Here is a 19,914-nt window from a genome sequence, read left to right as displayed (position 1 = left end):
CTTCCTTCGTCTCGTCCTGCTTTGTGCCACTTCCTCGTGCCCACTCCTGGGGAAGGCACAGGTGGGGAGGATTTGAAATGCAGAGGGAAAATTACAGTAATAATGCTGAGAGCTGGTGCGAAGGATTATCTCTGCAGCAGTCTGTGCGTGCAGAGCCATCCCCGGCTTGCCCATGGGGCTGCCCAGGAGCCACCATAACCCGCCAGCGCCTTTCTGCCCACCCTGATGGGGCTGGGACAGACCTGGGGCCAGCTCCTGCGCTTCTCCATTGCAGCCTGGTGCAGAGTTCACTGACAGGGCTGGGATATCCGGGCTCGTGCTCCCTCCCTGCTGGATAAACCTCCCTGAAGGCTGGGGTTCCCACCGGCAGGGTGGGCGTGAGGCCACGTGGGCTGAGCACGGCACCGCCGGCTGCCTCGGCCCCGTGCTCTGCTGTGCTCAGGCCATTTGCCGTCGTATTTTACAGCAGGCTCAAGTCAGCACTTCATAAATATTGAATTGTGAAATATTTACATACTCTGTGTCCTGGGTTTATAAATAGCAGCGATGGGCAGCGTTCCCCGGCACTGAGCTCGCAGATAAATTCCCGTGGGTGCCTGGCGGAGGCTCCCGGTGCAGGGCAGGCTTGCCTTTGTGGAGGGGTTTTTGGAGGAGTTGCACAGTGTTTGAGCCCTGCTTTCTGCCCTCCGTCCTTCTGCGTGGCTGCTTTTAAAACATTAACAGCTTCCAGGGAGCTCCGGCAGCTCCAATGGGTTTCTTTGTATAATTAAAATGAAGCTGAACTCGTCTTATTCTAAGTGTCTTTTAGGAATACAATTAGCTTCCACACCGCTTTTGTACTTTCTAAACCTTTTAATTTAGTCATACAAGGACAAGGGTGTTATTGCCAGGAACAGGTATGTACTAATGTGAAAGGATCTGGGTCAGACTTGGTTGTAATTAAAATTGTATGCGCCGTGTTTAAGTGCTTTTCTGCATATTACTTTTGCCTTTATGTGTGATTGCAAATGCCATCACAGAGAGAGGGGAAAGGGCTGCTTGTTCACCCGCACAGACCTTTCTGCGCAGGGCTGGGAGAAGCCTCTTTATTCCCACAGAATGGGAAGTGTATGAGCAGCAGCCTTCTGGCGATGCCAGGCTGACCAACAGGTGGTCGAACACAAAGAAATGTAGCCCGCGTTCCGAGCTCCTTCCTTCCCTCCTGCAAAACCACGTAGCTCCAGCTGCAGGATCTGTGGCGGAGGACCGCAGAGGTGCCGTGGTCCTCTGGATCAGCAGAAGTCACGCCGAGTCCTTGTGAAACCCAGAGAAACCTGGATCGATAGAAAAGCCCTGAAACGTGGTTGCTGCTCAGCACCAGGAGCGTCTCAGAGTGTTTCCCAGAGCCTACCGGGCTGTGCAAGGCACCCTCACGCGATGCTGTAGGTGTCATTTCCCCTTCGGGCAGCTCACGCTCCGAGGAGCAGCCACCTTGGCAATGATCCTTCTTCTCTTGCGGGAAAGGTGGAAGAGGAAGGAAATAATTGCACTGATTGGATGTGGAGGGAGGGGGAGCTGGAGGAAGGCTGACTGCCAGTCTAGTGGTAAGAGCAGGTAAAGGAATCCAGATATTTGCTCTCCAGAATCCCTCACGAGCTACAATTTAATTTCAGAAGTTCTTCCCGAAAGCTCTTATAATAAACGTCCTCCGCTGGTTTCGCTGCAGCGTGCAGGTCATAGGAGCGATCCTGCTCCACCAAATCCCTGCACGGCTCAGCTTCCCGGAGCTCTGCACAGCACGGGGGGAGCAGATCGCGTCCTGCTGCCCCAGGCGTATGTGTGCATCCGGAGCAGCAGACAATCCCCGCCATTTAAGATGTCCTTGCCCTGGTGAGAGGTAGGAAGGGGTCAGCCCACTTGAAGAAGGTGCTGGCAGCTTGTTATGGCACAGTCCCTTTGCGGTGGTTGTTGCTTATTTGTGTGTTACTCCTGCCTGTGACTCAATAAAAGGGAGCCCTTCTCCACAAAGCCATGGGGTCGCTCATTAAAGGTCTGCCCGGCAATCTGAGCAGCCTCGTAAAAGTGCCCTATGTATTATTATGATCCACCAGGCTCAGGTGAAATAATGAGTTTTCATTGCCGCGCAATAAAGTTTATGGAAGTTATAAAAAAATGAAGCTGCGTATAGATACAAGCAGGCACCTGGAAAAGCGTAGCAGAGGGCCAGGGGGAGGGAGCGGTGCCTGGCACTTGGCAAATGAATAATGGTGGACTGGTCATAACTGGAGTGCCTGGTGCTGGGGGAGGCACGGGGACCAGGTGGGAGGGCTCGGCGAGTCGGAGAGCGGCTGGATGCGGAGGTGCTGGGAGCTGAAGAGATGGGCATGTATCGAGAGCGATAGTCTATGAATTAAATACCAAAAACACCACCCCATTACAGCTTCACACAGGGGTCACTTGTTTTATTGACTGTGTCACAATTCAATCCATTCCCAGCCTGACATTTCTGGTCCTTCCTCCCTCTCAAAGCTTTTCTTTATACAGCAGCTCAGTTCCCCAAAGGGTTTTTTTTTTTTTTTTCCTCCTTTCTCACTGCAATTCAAAACCTCTGGAGGATTTATGTTTTCTCTAGACCTGGGGCTGCCCAGCCGGTGCAGCTGTGCTGGGGCTGCAGGTGGAGGCCGGTGCTGAGCGGCTGTGCCACGCTGCCCCATTTGGAGCTGGGCGCTTGAGGGTGTCCCGCGGTCACACCTGATGCGTGCCCCTCTTAGGGAGCCCCGCACAATTGTGCATTTCATTTCCCATTTTGCAGATGACAAAACTGAGTTATGGATGTCACATCATTGGGTTTTAATGAAAGCCATTTCTGGTGTTAGGGCGAGCGTGACCAATGCGGCACTGTGGGTGCTGCTGGAGCAGCAGTGTCCCCAAGGAACGAGGAAGGGGACAGCCCGGGGGCAGCCCGGGGACAGCCCAGGGACAGGAGCAGCGGTGTCGCAGTGGAAAAGGGCTGGCACCTGCTGCCTGGTGCTGGCTCCCTGCTGCAAGCCGCCCCGCGGTGTGTTTCTGTCTTATCCTGCCTGCTCTCATCACGAGCTCTCCAGGACATCCTCCGTTTCTCTCTCCATCGCTGTACGATGCCCGGCGCAGATGTTGGCGAGAGCCTTTAGGCTCCCCCACTAATGGTAACAACAGTAACTAAGTTTGATATATATCTTCGTTGTCTGGAGATGAAGAAAGTCTGATGCGTGCAGCTTGAAGTGGAAAAACAACCTTTCACACTGCATTCTGCCCGGGCTTGGGAAAGTCTGACTCCTCGTTCTCTGAGGACTCGGTGGTGGTGGGAGGCTGCGGCGTGCCTCAGCACCAGCCTGCAGCCCCTGGGCACAGCCCTGCACCCGCGGGGCGAAGGACGGGCAGGACGAGAAGGGCTGAGGAGGGGGAGAGATGGGAATATGAAGTACAGAAGCATGCACCCTATTTTCATGCATCGTTTTGGCTGCGGGTGGGCAGAGAGCAGGTGCTGAGCGGCGGCTCGGGGAAGGAGCGATAGCACCGGTACCCAGGAATGATGCTGAGCTGTCCCCGTGCACTGAGCGGTTTTTCCCCTGCTCCCTCTCCTCCTGCACCTCCCTGGGGACCGTGCCCAGGAGCCGGGTGGTCCCACAGGCGCTCGCTCCCGGCGCTCCTGCGGCGGCACAGCCCTGCCCTGCTGCCTCTGCTCCTCCGAGAGGAATCGCCACAGCCGTACTGTGCTGCAAAGTTTGCTATTAAATATTTAATTCGGACTTAACAACTCAATACGTTTGGTGCCATCAAAGGGTCCGGGGCTTGCTCCCAGCCTGCTCTGATTAACAAAGTACCTGGCCGGCAAAGATCTGCTGATCCAGTCACCCAGGGCTTTGTTACACGCTGTTCAATGCCAGTGGAGAGGCAGCATTAACTAGGAAGCATCGATTTCAGCATTAGCCGGCTTTTACATTCGAAAGCAGACAATGCAAGGACCTTCAATTATCTTCAAAGCAACTGAAGGGAAGGAAATTGGTCTTAGATGTGGTAAATAGACTCCACAAACTCTACTGAAGCATGCAAAGATGTACACAAGGGAATTACAGATCCTTGCATAACTGTTTGTAGTCTATTCAAAAATGTGATTGAAATTCTATAGATTTCGTATTCGTCCCCTTTTTTTTGTGGTAATCTGATTCAGGGATTTACTAATCTGATTGGGATTATTATTGTAAGAGGAAACCCTAACTTGCCTTTTCACAAGGGGTCCCTGCCTCTGCTCAGGAGCGCCTGGAAAGAGGGATTTCCACAAACCCGTTTTACCTTTCAGAATCATCTCCCAAATTATCACCACCCGAAGCTGACCACGTGCCATTGTCCCCCGTCAGCCTGCGCCGTGGTGTCAGGAGCCCCCTGGGCAGACGTCCCCGTGCCCCTTGGGCTCTGCCGCTGCCCAGCCGCTCGTGCACATGTCCCTGGGGGGCACACGAGGCGTCCCCAGGCGTGGGGCTCTGGCGGCTGCTCAGTCTGAGCGTGGGGGCTCAAACCCACCCCTGGGTGCTCTCAGGAAGCCAACACCACAGTGCCAGGAACGGGGGCCAAGGCAAATTCATTAAAGAAACTCAACCACAATAATAATGGGACTTCTTCCAGCAGCACTCACACTTCTCTGAGCCTAATGCTAATGGTGTTAGTTGGGGCTCTGTTTTGTCTTCGGGGTTGGAATTTTTTTTCTTTTTTCTGATATCATATTAATTGCCTGCATATGTTGGACCAGATTTTCCCAAGAGCATCTGAGCAGCAGGGGAATGTTTCTAAGACTTCTGAATAATCTGTCTTTCACTGCAGATGCTGAGCACACAAAAATTTGGCCCTCAGTTCTCCCAAGACTCTCAGCCCCCGGAGCTCCCTGGCAGCTGCTGAGCTCCTGCTGGGTGCCACAGGGCATCGCTCCCTGCGCCCATGGGCTTCGCTCCCACCGGGTGCTGAATCCAGCACCCAGCCCCTCGCTCTGCCGTGCTCCCAGGACAGGCATACCCCCGAGGGCTGCTCCCCAGCCCTGGCTCACAGCTCTCCTTCCCTTTGGCAAACAGGGGGGTGAGGGGGGGAATCTTTTGCCTGGGAGAAAGGGTCTGGCTGGAGCTAGAGATGGGGACCCCAGAGCACCCGCTTCTTGCCAAAATGCCTGGCCCCGATCTCATCATCTGCTGTTGCTGCTCTGCGTGGTGCTTTGCTCCTCGTGCCATGGCTCGGGGCTGATCTGCCCCCCACATCTCTCTGCCTGCCCCCATCCGGAGCTGTGGCAACCCGATGTGGCCATCGGGATCCTGGCTGCGCCCATGGGATTCACTCACAGCCTCAACCCTGTGGAAAGAGCCAAGCACGAGAACAGCAGTTTTGTGCTCACCATCCTCTGGTTTTACATGGCAGTGGGGGGACAGGGAAGCAGCGTGCCCGGTTCCTTCTGCGTCCCTTTTCCCCCAAGCATCGTTCTCTAACAGCTTATTAATCCCGACCAGGGCTGCGCCTCTCTCTGCTGCCTTGCACCACTCCCCTTCCATGCAAGGGAGGAAATACCAGCAGGGAAATGACTCTGCTATTGTGCAAAGACTTAAATACGGAAATCCTATTTAAAATGTTTTTTTTTCAAGCCCTGGTGTTTTTCCCAGCCCCAAAAGGTTGTATCGAGCAAATACACCAGATCTTTCAGACAAGGATTATTGACTGGGAGTCACACACCGTGTAAACAGGGGTGGCAGTTTTGATCTGCAGCGCGTCCATGTCAATACTCTAATTGATCCAAACCGAGGGAGTTTAGAGCCCAGAAGGAAATCAGTCTTGGCATGCTGGCGTAGAGCTGTTGTTGCAGAAGGAGCCGCCGCCGTCCGGGCTGGCTCAGCACCCGAGGCTGAGCAGGGGGTGAGTGGGGACACCCCCACAGCACCGCCCGTGGGGGTTCAGGGGGTGCTAGCGGTGCTAGCGGCGTGGCTGAGCAATTTCAAGAGCCTCACCCGGCCTATCAAGGAAACTTTCCTAGAAGCCGTTCATCTCATTTGTTATTTTATGGGAGCAGAATGAATCTCTCGGCGTGTGAGTCAGACGGCGACATTGGGATAGGCACCAATGGGATAAATACAACCGCTTTGACAAGAGAAATTCAGTATTGTCGCTTTCAAAAAGAGATCTGAGCAAGAGAGATGTCTGTGTGTGCAGTGTGGACAGAAAGAGAGTGTGATTTGTGTTGGAGAGAGAGGAGGGAGACGGATGCAGATTCACATTTCATGCGGTATGAAATCACTCTTACATTTTGATTAAATACAGAGCTCCTTTGTAATGAAAAAGCCAAAATATAACCTGCAGACACTTGGTCACGACACAGGAGATCTGAAAGCCTTGCTGAATATTTTATCTCCTCCGCGTACCACCGTTGCCGTGAAATAAAACAAGGGAGGGCAGGAGCTGAGGATGAGGAGGGAGAGGTGCCCGCCGTGGCACCGCACCCCGGGTGGCCTGGCAGGGTGCAGGCGAACGGGGCTGCACCGGGCAGTGCCTGCGGGCACCTGGAGCACCGGGGGCTGGCGTCACCGCAGGGCCACCTCCCGGGTGCACAGGACGGGTACTGCCAGCAGGATGAGCATCGGCACGAGGGTTTCCGGAGCGGCAGTCGCAGCAGTTAGCGCTGTGTTAACGTCAGCCAGCTCTATACAGACTAGCTCACTCCTGCTGTAAAAGGACAGGTCTGTTAATTAGCGCAGAGCACAGTAACCCGCCACATAGTCGCTGTGGATAACAAATACATCTCCTTGACGAGAGAACCTGGCTATCCTGCACCACGTGCGGGCAGCGTCGCTGTTCAGGGGCAGCGTGCCTGCTGCAGGGCACGCAGTGCTCGCAGGGGACTTGTGTGCCACCACGGAGCGCTCCCAAACCACGAGCATCCTGCCTCCAAAGGGGCTCTGGGCAGCAATGGGGCTTGCAAGAGGTTCCTGGTAGCTCCTTGCAGAATATTTTATATTTTTGCCCCCAAATAATCCTTCCGCACTCTGTAATTGCTCTTCTCTAGATGTCTGATCCGTTGTTTGGTAATTAAATCAAGCAGCACAAGTCCAGAAACACCTAGTGAGCTCAGATCTGGCATGATGTCAACACCTCGGAGCTGCCAATCACGGGGTTTTTTCACGCACAGTTGCAGACATCGCTCGGCGCTGATTGTGAACAGATTGTTTAATCTCTCTGGTTTCCGAACCCTCACTTGCTACCCCTTGCCCCCTGCTGCTCTGTGCCCGGTGTGGGACGCGGGGCTGGGGAAGAGACAGAGGGGATGATGCTCAGGATAGCCTGCAGTGTGCCAGCCGTCACCAGGAGCTCCAGAGGTGGCTCTGTTACTGGGATCATCCAGGTGTGGAGCCAAGTGACAGCGCTGGGGTCCCCGTGCCTCTCCCCTCGGCCTGTGGCTGGTGCTGGGTGCCCGCGGGTCGTGGCGCAGAGCCTGGTAGCTGCCAGCAGCCCTTGCCGCGAGCCGGCCGGCCGGCTGGCAGGGGTCACGCTCTGCTCGCCTGGGATGTCCTCCAAACACCGTCCAGTCAGAGGGAATTTTCAGCCTGACTGGTGATTTGGCTTCGTCCTGCAGGTAGCAGAAGGTTTCCTGCAGGGCTGGGGGACTCCAGCAGCTCGGGCAGTGATCGGATGGCAGGCGGAGCCGTGTCCTTTAGGATGGATGGAGTGGGTAGGAGCAGGAGAGGCTGGAGGCTGCAGGTCCCGGCACACAGACCGTCCCCATTGTGCCGAACTGCAGCCACGGGCACAAACCGCGCTGGCAGATGACTGATATGCCCAAAGACTGTTATTTTAGGGATACAGCTTGCCTTTTTCTGGAGCAAGACCCGTTGCCAGGGAAAACGCTCAGAGACGCCTCGCAGAGCCAAAAGAGGCAAAATCCGCCTGGAAAAAAAACTACCCAGGCAACGTGCTCCCCTCTGCCCGGAGAGCTGGGGGCAGAAAGCAGGCGGTGCACGGGGGACCAGAGCAATGGCAAGGGCCACCAAGTCCTGGTGGCTTGGCTTGCTGATGCCGAGCCCGGCCTCATCTTCCCAGCACGATGTGGCCGAGGTGGGGCTCGGGGCTGCGCGGGCAGCACAGGCAGCGGTGGCAGCGCTGCGGGCGATGGGGCGTTCCTCCCTCCGCCGGAGCTATTTATCTTGGGAGAAACAGAGGAATATTTTGTATCTTTGACAAAGCAGCACTTTACGGGCGCTTGACACTTTATTAACTAATCTCTGGTACTTGAGTAATTTATTATGTTTAAGCTGGTGCCATCAAGTCTCTCAGCAGTGTCCGTGTGCGCCGGGAAATAAATTAAAGACTGTCCAGAGATACTTGGCTCATCGCTGTGATTGCTGGGCTAGCATGATGGAGGGCTAAGGTTCTCTCCTCCTGCAAATTGGAAATTAGGAATTAATAAGACAACAGGACCGGGGGCCCCGCTAGCTGTGCCCGGCGGGGAGGCAGTGGCCGGGCTCGGCGGTGCTGCAGCTCCCCGTGGGCCCCCAGCAGAGCTCCCTGCCCTGGGTGCCCCATCCGGGGCTGAGGGTGGTGCAAAGCCCAGAGCCCTGCCAGTGTTTAAGAGATGTAAATGGGATGATGTGGGTAATTACAGGCCTGTCAGGCTAACATCAATCCCGGACAATATAATGGGAGAGCTGATACAGGATCTGATTAATAAAAAATTAAAGGAGGTAATATAATAAATGCCAATCAACACAGGTACATGGAAAATGGATCTTGTCAAACGAAGTTGATATCTTTTTGATTACATTACAAGTTTGCTTGATAAAGGTAATAATGTTGATGTAGTGCAGCTCAGCTTCTGCAGACAGTTGAGTTGGTGCTCCGAAGCGTTTGGAGAAAGGGACTGAAATGCGGTGAGCAAGGTGGCAGACGTTGACGAGATTAAAAACAGGCTGAGTGGCAGATCTCACTGCAAGCAGAAACGTGGCATCTTCGGGGGGTGCAGCGCCTCTGCCAGCATCCCCTCAGCGCTGCTCCTGGCCTCGGGTTTTCTGCTGAGACAGAAGCACAAAGCACACAGCTGTTGGGGCTAGAGCCTGCAGGAGTGGGCAGATCTGGTGTTGGAGTTACCATACGAGGGAGCAGGTCACCGAGAGGCGACGTGATGCAACGTGCAAGCAGGGTACAACCAAGGATGGCCAAATGGAAATCCTGCTCCTGGTTCTGGGGTGCCTGGGGACCCCCCGTGGCCCCTCTGGGCTGGGGCCAGGACCTCTGGCAGCAGGGCTGCCCAGCTCAGAAGTTTAAAGCTCTTCTGACAGCAGCAGCAGCCACAAAATCGTGAGCGGTCCCATCCGTCAGTTTCCATGGCAACTCAAAATTACTCACTTTGGGGAGGAGGGACCAGCCCTCGCGCAAGAGCCTCCCTGCTTCTGTGTGCGCTGGCAGTGGGCTGGGGTGGTGTTTTTCTTCTCACAAGCCACGGGTGACATGAATGCATGGGCAGACTCAGAGGATAATTAAAACATGTACCATTTAATGAATGACAACAATTGAAACTTTAATTACTCAGCCTGTGTCTGTTTATTTCCTCCCCAAATTGCCCAACTCACGAAAGGAAGTAAGAAGGAGTAGGAAAGGAGACTGAGGGCAAAACCTGATTACGTTTATTAAGCCAATACAAAAACTCGGCACTGTAATAATAATTAAATTAATTATAAAAGCAATTTGCTTCCGAAAATGTAATTTGACAGCTTACAGGCTGTTGCACCGATCCAACGGCCTCAGCTTAAAGTAGGCAGGAGGCAAACCCACCCAGAAGGATCGCCGTGCAATTGTAATGAGGTGCCAGGATGGGAGAACAAAACTGCCCCGTGCTCGCTGCGGCACCTGCGGGGGGATGAGGTCCCGTGCCGAAGCACAATGCCGGGCTCTGCAAAGCATCACCTGGGTGTGGGCGCAGGTGTTTGCATCCCGGGGGCCTTCCCCGTGCCTCTGCTCTTGTGTGCGTCTGCGAGAGCCGCTGGCCCCAGGGAAAGAGCCCCCAGGGGCCGGGAGCCAGCCTGGCATGCACGTCCTCTCTACTCCAGCTCCACATGGGCATGGCAGCAATGCAATACCTGGTCTGCAGGAACAAATTCCCACTGTGGGTGTCGCATGAGAGCGGGCAACTGCGGGTGATGCCTTGGCCAGGGTGCATGCATCATCTGTCTGGGTCGCATCCTGCCCAGCAGGGCTCAGCTCCACAGCTCGAGCACCCTGGAAGCATTTCGTGCTCCAGCCGCTGCCCCTGCTCGTCCTTCTCCGCCACCCGGTGCGAGCTCTTCCCCCGTGTCCAGCCTTGAACCAGGGTTCACTGAAAATGAAGGGAAGCGCAAGAGCTGAATGCAAATGGGCATCTCTAACTGCTTGTTCAGAGAAAATAATTTTGGGGATGGCTACACGCTTATAACCTTTCTAATGCCAGGCAGAAGGTGGTTTATGACTTTGTTGAAAATAAAAAATAATCTGCTGAAAGATGAGAAAAGAGCTGGCTTGGAAGTGACAAGTTTTTGGCCTAAACTGCTGGATCTGGAAAGCTGTTCAAAGAAAGCAGATTGCTTTCAACCAGAAACAGTTTGATTGAAAACCTTGTTTTCCATAGGAGAAAAAAAAGTTTTGACAAAACACTTTTATACCAACCTCACTCCTTTCTTGCTACCCACACTGGATGTCGCCTCTCTGCCCGTCATCATTAAGGTGCATGGGATGTGTGTCCGCAGCCGGGGAGGGTGCTGGCGCCTGGGGAGCAGCCGTCACCCAGGGCAGGTTCCTGCTCCCCCAGTGCCTTCCCGCGTCCTCATGGTGGGCAGGGGGATTGGAGCTGAAATCTGGGATAATTACCTGTGGCATTGTTCCCAAATTGCCTCTGATTGCTGTGCAGGGACTGGGTCTGCGTTCCTACAGCCCGCTGGGCTGCATTTTGTGGTTTTTGACTTCTTTTTTTAATGATGGAGGCTGTTTCTTGCCTTCCAAAGTAGGTCAGAACCTCAGTGAGGAGCTTTTCAAACACCCTGGGTTTTGAAGCTGGGAAAAACTATGCTCTTCTTTCTGCCGTCCCGCTCCCTTCTCCAAAGGCACGCTGACATCCAACCACTTTAAACCACTGGGTTTGAGCAGCAAATTATAAGTTAAATTATAAATAATGCCCGGCTTTCCAAGGGCTCTGACTATTACGCCAGACTCGGAGCCATTCACCCAGCCTGTCTCTGCATCCTGGCCAATGCAGTCATTATGTCTACAGGGTGCCTGGCTGCATCGATCGCCTTGAAAAATGCATGAGCTTGCTCCCTTGTCGGGCAGCGCCTGGAGCACGGGAACCTGCGGCAGCCCTGAGCGGGGGCCACGGCCCCAGAGCTGTCCTCTGCCCGCACGGTGAGCCGGGGGCAGCTGGGGGCTCGCGGGCTTCGGGGAGACCTGGGGAAGGACCGGGGTTTCTGTGGGCTTCCAGCAGATCTGGTGCTGATGAGCACAGCCCGACGAGCGCACACTGCCAAAGAAGAGGAGAAAATATTTGGCAGCGGGTGAGGGACGGAGCTTACGTACGTGGTGAGAGCGCTGTGGTGTTGGTGATAACGTGTGCAGGTGCGCTGCCCTTGTGTTCTGTGCTTGCTGCTGGTGGCAGCAGATGCCACCAGAGCTCTAATGGCAGGAGAAGACCAGGGCAAGCTTCAGAGAGAGGACGTCTGAAGGCAGCCACGGAGTGGCTGTGCCATTCCCACGCAGGACTCGGGGAAGATGCTGGAGGTGCTGGCGAGGCTGTTCCTGCAGCTCACCCCGCGCCTCACCCATCGGGCTCCCACGGAGGTGTAATGGATGGGGAAGAGTAGGTTTGAAGGTCTCGGGGGCAGAGAAGACAGCACGTGAGCCATCAGTCAGGTACAAAAGCAAAGAAGTAACATTTCAGTGCAGTAATTTTTAATAATTTATGATTTTCTCTCGGTTCCCAGAGTGTTATTACCTCACTTAATATCATTTACAAATTACACATGATCCCATCAATTGTAGTAAAGTGAGGAAGTGTCTGGGAGATGCTCAGAAATCAAATGCTATGGAGCAAATGAGAATTTATGAAGCTGAGCGGGCTGCAGAGGTGGCAGGGCAGCAGAGCAGTGCCCGGGATGCCACTCACCGGCACGGCTGTGTCCCTGGGCTGCCCTGAGACGTGGGCACTGCGGAGGGGAGGTGGGGGACAAGGGACCGGTGTGCCACCGGATGGGCTTTGCTCAGGGTTGGTTTTCATGTACGTATACAGAGAGAAGCAAGGCAGCAAAGGGAGCGTGTTGTGAGCTGGCTGTGCTGGGGGAGAGCAGAGGGAAGGGGGGCTCTTTGAGGCCGTATAACCCCATCTCCCCACCGTGCCCGCCTGCCCCTCTCTATGTCCCTGTCCCCGCAGGTCTGGCTGTCCTGCCACCCTGACATCCCCAGCCTCCCTTCCCTCTCTTGTCTGCATGTAGGGCTAAGGACTCATTTGGCTAATTATTAAGGAGCAGGGCCTTCCAACTCCGTCCCCCGGGGCTCAGCGTGGCAACCTGCAGAGGTGGATGGTGGCACAGCAGGGAAGTGGCTTGGCTGCCCAGGTCCGGAGCCACGTGTTTCCATGCCTCTGTCTGGCCATCTCCCATCCCCGTCTCTGCACCTCTCAGCCTCCAGGGTGGAGGAACACCAGGGGCACCCGAACTGCCCTCCCCTGGCCGTGTTCCCCAGGGGCAGCCTGGTGGCTCCTAGCAGTGCAGGGTGAAGATGCAGCCCCTCACTGGGGGCTGTGACATGGGGCTGGGGGCTGTGGCACAGGGCTGGGGGCTGCGGCACGGGGCTAGGGGCTGTGGGACGGGGCTGGGGGCTGCGGCACGGGATGTCACCTGTTGCTTTGGCTCTCGCGGTGAGCGTGTGGCTTCGCTGCCATCGCCCAACGGGGCCTCGTTGCACAGGAAGGAGCACACAAATCCTGCTCTGCTGCTAACAGCTCCGTCATTTGGCAGGGGAGAGGCTGAGCCCCTCCCACCCCACGCTGCCTTCTTGTTTGTCTTTTTTTTTTTTTTTTTTAATCGTTTCCTCCTGCAAGAAATAAAGAGCGAAAGAAAGGAAGCGAGCCAGCCCTTTCCCCACTCTTCTCCTCCTCCTCCTCCTCATTAGCGCTGCATCCCAGGGAAAGCGTAATTTCCTTTGTGTCGCTGGTGGCACAGAAATCTTCTCCATGGCAACACGGCCGGTGGCGAGCAGTGCCGGGCCTCCAGGATGCCTGCGAGGGGGGACCGAGCTCCGGGGGCAGCTGGCTGCAGGGAGGCTCTGGTGGCAGCCCGGGGCTGGGCATGTCCCCGTGGGGCGCGGAGCAGGGATGCTGCACGGCTCCAGCACGTCGTGGCACTGCCCGTTGCCTTGCTTTTGTCCAAAGAAAGAAATCGTGGTGAATGTCCAGAGTCCTGCACGGGCTGGGGGTGTTTGTGGGGACAGCAATTAGCCAGAAAATAGCTGGTGGTGTGGGTGGGTGCCTGGTTTGCCCACGTTGCGGTGTGCCAGAAGCACCCGTATGGCACAGCCCCAGCACGGGACATCCCGCTCGTGGCCCTGCTGCTGGCAGCGATGGGGCAGCCGGGGATGTGGCCACCTTTGGAAGCAAGAAACAGGTGACTGTGTGCGCCCATAGGGCTGACCTGGGGCTGCTGGTACGCCCCCCACAAATCAGGCACCCATCCTGCCTCTGTTGCCCCTGGTCCACTGTGTTTCAGCTAGGAGGAAACTTCTTGTAGCTTCCTCCTTGAGACCGCGCTGGGGAAGGGGTGGAAATGATCCTCCGTGCAGCTTCCTGCAGCATTCCTTAATTATCCTTCTCACAAGGTTCAGACACAAGCAAGTCTCTGCAGAGAAAACAGCCCTTTGTTATCTAATAACTCACAGAGAACAGCGATTTGCATACAGCAAGAGGAACAGAAAAAAAGCAGAGGAAAATGCCTCCCTCTGAACATCACAGAAGCATTTGATGGAAATAACTCACCCTGGCCGATCTCCCTGTCTGGAGTTCTCCCCGAGTATCTGGGACGAGTGGGACTCACAGTTCTCTCTTCTTAAAGGCACTGCACTTGGCAGAGCCTTTTAACTAAATTGAATGTCTCTGTCCTGCAAAAATATGCTTACATGCTGCCTTTCATGCCAGCGCACCTGGACACGCTGGTGATTGCACTACAGAAGAGCAAAGCCAGATGAAAAAGCTTATCAAATGTCAGTAGAAATGTAAGTGGTCAAGAGCTGGAGTGCCTGTTCAGCAGTGGTTTTCATCCCAGATTGAGAGGAGGAGTGAACTATCAGGGCTCAGTGTTAACTGCAGGATTTGTGTTGGATTGTAAATGTCTGAGCCTCAGCCGGGGCTCAGACAGCTGCTGGTGCCCCCTGGGCTTCCTGGTCCCCATCCTGCAGGGGCTTGGAGCAAAAGCGTTTGGGAAGGCACCGTGGGTGCTGTCTTGCACGCTGTGGTGTCTCCCCGGCGTGCCCAAGGCTTGTGGCCCAGCCCGGCTGGTGCCAGCCCTTATCCGGGCAGCCACGTGGAGAGAAGGGGCAACTGGAGCTCCTGTCTGCGGAGAGCGGGTTGGGGTGTAGAAAGCTGGAAATGGAAAGGTTTTGATTCGATAAATGTTTGTTGGCATCGGTAAATATACAGAGGGTACGGCTGGACTCAGTGGAAAGGGACGGTCTTATCTACAATCGGATTATTTTTAAGTGAAAAGACAGTAGCAGCTGCTAAAATGCATTGACTTGTTGAAAACATATAGATTTGGATACCAATGCCATAGAGTGCTATCACTTAGGTGTCTCAGCCCATCTGCGTAAAGTAACTATTGATTTTGGTTGATATGCATTGATTCCAAGAAAACTGCCCTGCTTTGAAAATGAACTTCCAGTAGTTTCAAGGGAAAATGCAATGCGCTGTCTCTCTTGCAGGGCTCCCTTGTTTTGTTAAACGTGTCTTGCGTGTTTGAAAAACAGAAGCAAAGCCAAACAAATAGCTCGGAGGGAATTAAAATGCATCGATTCTCAGGGTGGGAATAATGGCCTCCGTTAAAAGCTTTTGGAGACGTTAACATACATTGCTTTGAATAAAGATCTCCCTCTGGCCCACGGCTCCTGCACCTGCTACCATGACAATTATTTGGATGAGAAGGTGGGGAGCTGAAACGCAGCCCTACCGCCCCGGAGCCTCTGTGCTGTGGTGCCAGGCAGGGGGAGACCAGCTTGGAGACAACTTGGAGGGATTAGCTCCTCGGGGCTGACTCTTGTGCATCGCAGAGCCGCAGGATCCAGAGAAGGAGGTTGGGAGGCACTGGGAGACCTCGTCTTGCCCGTCCACTTGCCCCAGGATGGGGTCAGTGCAGCCACGCCATTTCCAATGGGCCTGTGTCTAATATTTTTTAAGTTTCCTAGTGATGATTTCACACCTCCTGGAGTGATCCACACCAATAACATCCTGTAAATGGAGATCTACTGCTTTATACAGTATTGGTTGTATTTCGTGTTCATTTCTTACCTTTTTTAAGCCAGCATTATGTATTTAACAATTACCATTCCATTGCACAGGCGTTTGAAGGCAGTGAGAGGCAACCTCTGCTCTGGGGGTAAGGACCTTGAGGATGTGGTGGTTTCCCTGGTGTCCCTGCCTGGCAGGACAGCCCTGCTCCTCGTCCCCTCTGCTCGTGGGCAGGAGGGGATGCTCTCACACCTCTTATCGGTGCAATTAGTTGCTTATAAAGGGCTCTCACGAAGAGGCACGGTTGGTGGACAGAGCTGTTCCTTGGGGTAGTGCTGGGCTGCCCACAGAGAGCTGCTCCGCAGCCCTTCTCTTCCCGAAGCAGCCGAGGCTTTCCCAAATGGCTGAGAGCATTCCCGTGCCCTGCAGGGTGCCGGGCTGTCCGTCTGTCCCTCGCTGTCTGTCCGTCTGTCCCACCCCAGGTCTCTTTTCCCTCGCGGTCATTTTAATTGGCAGGGAACGGCCAGTAATTCGGCAGCGGGTCTTGGCCAGCCCAACCTAACAGAGCCTTGTCACTTGGATCAACAGGCAGAGTCCATCTGGGAGACCAAGCCCTAGTCCCTCCAGCAAGTCCTTGCTGTTAATTAAAGGTATTAATTGGCATGCAGCCTGCTTGTTTAAAGAGACGGTGGCCTCTGCAGTAATTAGAGATGCACGGAGCTGCCCTCAAACGATGGGTGCAGGCGGGCGGCGGGGCTTTGCTGGCGCGGGGGCTTCTGTCCCTACGTGTGCTCCTGGAGGGGACGGATGCTGCTGCTGTGGCTGGGCACAGAGGTGGGGAGCGTCGGGGTGAATGCACGTCTGGGGCTGTATCCGGCCTTGTCCTCCCCGTGGCCATGCCCTGGCTGCTCTCTGCACCATGTCGGTGCTCCAGGCGCACGGGGCGGGTGCGAGCAGGGGGATTTTATTGTTAGGCACGACGTTTTGTTGAAGCAGATGATTTCTCCTAGGCTCCCTACCTTTTGCTGTTCAATTTTCATTGTAAACCCCAGGAGGGATGTGTTGCGTGCTGTATTTTGCTTTTGCTAAGAAATGGTAATTCCACGGAAAGCCGGCTGCCGCTGCTCGGTGTGAGGGTGCGCAGCCCCAAGGGATGAGCCCGGCGCTGCCCAAGTTTCCCAGGCCCTCCACCTGAACTTCGTTAGAGTCTTTGCAGTTCAATTTCTGAATGTAGTCTGAGAGCAACATGAAAATTAGATCTAATAATGAATGATTACAACTTTCAAGTTAAGTCTAGTTGGTTGACTAATCAATTTGGTTAAGTGAAAATCCATAGCAAATGAGTCAGCCGCAGTACAACATTTCTCCATCCAATTTAAATTAAAATCACCAACCATAATAATTTCACAATTACTCTGTGAGGATGCACCAGGGACTTGCCCCTTGAGAAAGAAAATGTCAAGGACTGCATGAGAGGCACCCGGGGCACGGGGGAGCGAGGAGCAGCCCTCGGCCGCCCGCCTGGGCAGCTGTGAGCGCAGGGACAGGGACGGATGTTCAAGGAGCTGGGGGGCATTGCTGGCTCTGCAGGTGGCACCAAATTGGAGGGTCCTCCCCACCCCAGCACCAAAGCACAGCACCTCACGTCCCCCCAGCCCCAGCCCACCATCCTGCAGGGTGCATCCAGCCTACCAGAGGGGCTTGGCCAATATTTATGTCAAGGGAGCAGAGGAGTGTGAGAGGGGAGCCCAGTCCTGTGGATCAATTTGTAATTTTTCTTTTTTGCTGTGGCAGGAGTGTGAGGGATGCGAACATTAAATCTCCAGGAAAGTCGCCTCTGCAGCAGTCTTTAGTGGTCTGAATTATTTATTTGTGTACAGTTGTGCTACACACCAAGCCGTAAAAAAATAAATAAGACCACAGCAGGCTGCGCCTGTAATGGAGTGGTTGTGTGGTTGGGTGCAGGTCTCCTTGGGACGGGTCTCATCCTGCACACCGGGAGGCTGCAAGGAAGAGGGCCGGGTGCAAGGGCCCAAATGCTTCTTATTCTGCTTTCTGTCGCATCCTCTGCCTCCTCTGTTGCATACGGCAGGTAATTAACGATCCATTCACACGGCAAGCGGAGGGTGAGACAACTCTGGTGGATTAATAATTTAATATTCTTACAGAACTCCATACCTGTGCAAAACACCTGGATGCATTCCTTGCAAACTTCCTTCCAAGCCGCTGGCCCGGCAGGGAAGGCTTCCCAGAGGTTTCTGTGCACGGCCACCGCACACATCCTGCTCGGCGCGGGGAGCGCTGACAGCGGGCGGCTGCTCTGTGCAGGGGGAGAGCTCCCTGGGAGCGCGCTGGCTGCTGCATCCATCTGCACAGTCTCCGCTCTGCCAGGCTCTAACTCGATTGCTTTGTAATGTACTTCTCTGCTGCGGTGTGCACGCAGGCAGAGCTGCGTGAAGCCCGGGCGGTGCCGGTGTGTTACGTGTTGTGCAGGAGGTGCTCGCAGCCTGCGGGGAGCTGGATGGCGGCAGCGCAAGGCGGAGGCGCTCAGCTCTGCAGGGGAATGTGTGGTGGCCTCGTGGGTCAGGGCAGAGTGAAATTCCAGAGGTTTCCCAGCATGGAAACTGGGAAATGGCTGACATGCTTGCTCGAAGGGGAGAAACCACAATTCACTTTGAATAGCGGGGTGGAGAGCGCACCAGCCTGGGGAGCAGAAACCCCCGGGGTCTGCAGCCACCAGCTTCTCCCCAGTGCAGCCAGCTGGGCTGCGGCACTGTTTTGTTCCAGGCTCTGTTTTGTTCCCCTGGCACCTGCCGAAAATACCGGGCTCGCGGGCACTTCGCCTCCTGTGTGACTCGGGCAAAACTTTGTAAGGGCTGTCCTAATAAATAATAGAGCATCTTCCTTCCCTCGCTGTTGTGAAAGCTCCTGCCTGACGCGGGAGAAACCTTTTGATGCATTTTGATAAAAGAGCCAGGCAGTGGTGAGTGAAAGCCAGGAGACATTTATTTAATGCCGCCAACACAAAGGTCCCGGCGCTGACGCCCGCTGCAAAGCGATTGTTCGCCTGCTCCCGAGCTGACGTCTCCGCCTCACCTCTCCCGGGATCGGGGGCTCGGGGCTGTGCTGGGGCCGTGCACAGGCAGGAGGAAGGTCTGGGGGCTGCAGAGGGTCAGCCTCCAGCCCCACCTCTTGGGGACTTTGGGGGGATCAGCCACCAGCCCCAGCTCTTGGGGTTTTGCCCAAGCTGGGTGCTGGCATCAGGGTGCGTGGAGCGGTAACTCCAGGTGTCCGTGGAAGCAGGGCTTTGTACATTCGGTTTTCATCTGCTGGAAGGAAATGATCTTGTTAGGTTAACACTGCAATTATCTCTTCAGAAAGCCTTCACCATCTGAAGATGCTTCTGGAAGAGGCGTCCAGCTGAAATAATGAATCGTGCCAAATTCAAAACGAGCACCGTCCCGTGGGCCTCCGGGAGGACGCGAGCCGAGCCCCAGGTGTCCCTGCTGCGCGAAGCCCTCCTGGCCAGAGGGGCTGGGTGAGGCTGTCCTGAACAGCGAGGCTGTCCTGGTGTTAGTGAGGCTGTCCTGAACTGCTCTGCTCCTTCAGCCGAGCCCCGCCAGCCACGTGTCCTTGAAGGCACGCAGACAGACAGACGGACAGGCCGTGCCCCCGCGCACCGAGCGCTGCCTCCCGCGTTGCTGCTGTCTCCCTGGGGCGTTTTGTCCACCCCCGGCCTCCCCTCGGTGATGCTCACGCACACACGCAGCAGGCTCAGCACAAACACAGCGCTGCGCCTAGCCCAGAAATCTTGGTGTTTTCCTCCCGGAACGCAAAAAGGAGAAGAGACGATGACACGTGGCTCACGTAACAGATGGAGCCATGGATTATTTGGAGCCTCTTGTACTAATTTTACAAATGCTGCATGTCTGCAGGCTTTTAATAGTTGAATTCCTGGCTAAATGGATAAAGAATATGTCCTGTGGGGACTAAAGGCTTCGGGGAATAACTTATGCAAATCCTCCCATCTGAACGCAGGTGGTGACAAGTTTGCTGCAGTTTCTCTCGTGGTGATGGTGGCAAAGATGCAGGCTTGGGTGGCGTGAGCCAAAAAGCCCCAAAAGGACAAAATGATGAAGCTTGCTTGGCCCTGGGTGAGTGTGCCTGGTACTTTGGAGGTACCGAGGCTGCAAGGAGATGATAGCCATTGCCTGGGAAGATGTGAAGGGGCAGGTTATTCGTGGCTCTTTGGGAAGCTCTGTGAGCCCTGTTTGGGGCTGCAGGGAGGAGGCCGCCCGCTGCCCACTCATCCCTGCCTCGAGGGCCCTTTGGGATGCGAAACCTCTGGTTTTATCACTGCTTTAGCTCCAGCTCAGAGGCAGAACCCAGGCAGAGTCACAGCCCAGTTGGGCAGCACAAGC

At 55.0% G+C, this 19,914-nt stretch overlaps 1 long non-coding RNA gene across 3 annotated transcripts; it reads right to left on the bottom strand.

The window, feature by feature from the left end:
* Positions 1-2,856: 2,856 nt before the first annotated feature.
* On the bottom strand, positions 2,857-18,860 carry LOC310885286. Of its 3 annotated transcripts, none has more exons than XR_014574677.1 (3): positions 10,678-18,860; positions 10,116-10,351; positions 2,857-9,050 (listed from the first exon to the last, which is right to left on the bottom strand). It is a non-coding gene; the product is annotated as an uncharacterized lncRNA (long non-coding RNA). The 3 variants fall into 3 exon arrangements; XR_014574678.1 differs by having other exon boundaries at positions 2,857-10,351; positions 10,678-11,874; positions 12,897-18,860; XR_014574679.1 differs by having other exon boundaries at positions 2,857-10,351; positions 10,678-13,892; positions 14,030-18,860.
* Positions 18,861-19,914: the final 1,054 nt, after the last annotated feature.

Source organism: Anser anser (genome assembly GCF_964211835.1).
Source record: "Anser anser genome assembly, chromosome: 22".
NCBI lineage: Eukaryota > Metazoa > Chordata > Aves > Anseriformes > Anatidae > Anser > Anser anser.
The sequence above is the reverse complement of the archived record's forward strand: the minus strand, read 5'-3'. Positions and strand labels throughout refer to the sequence as shown.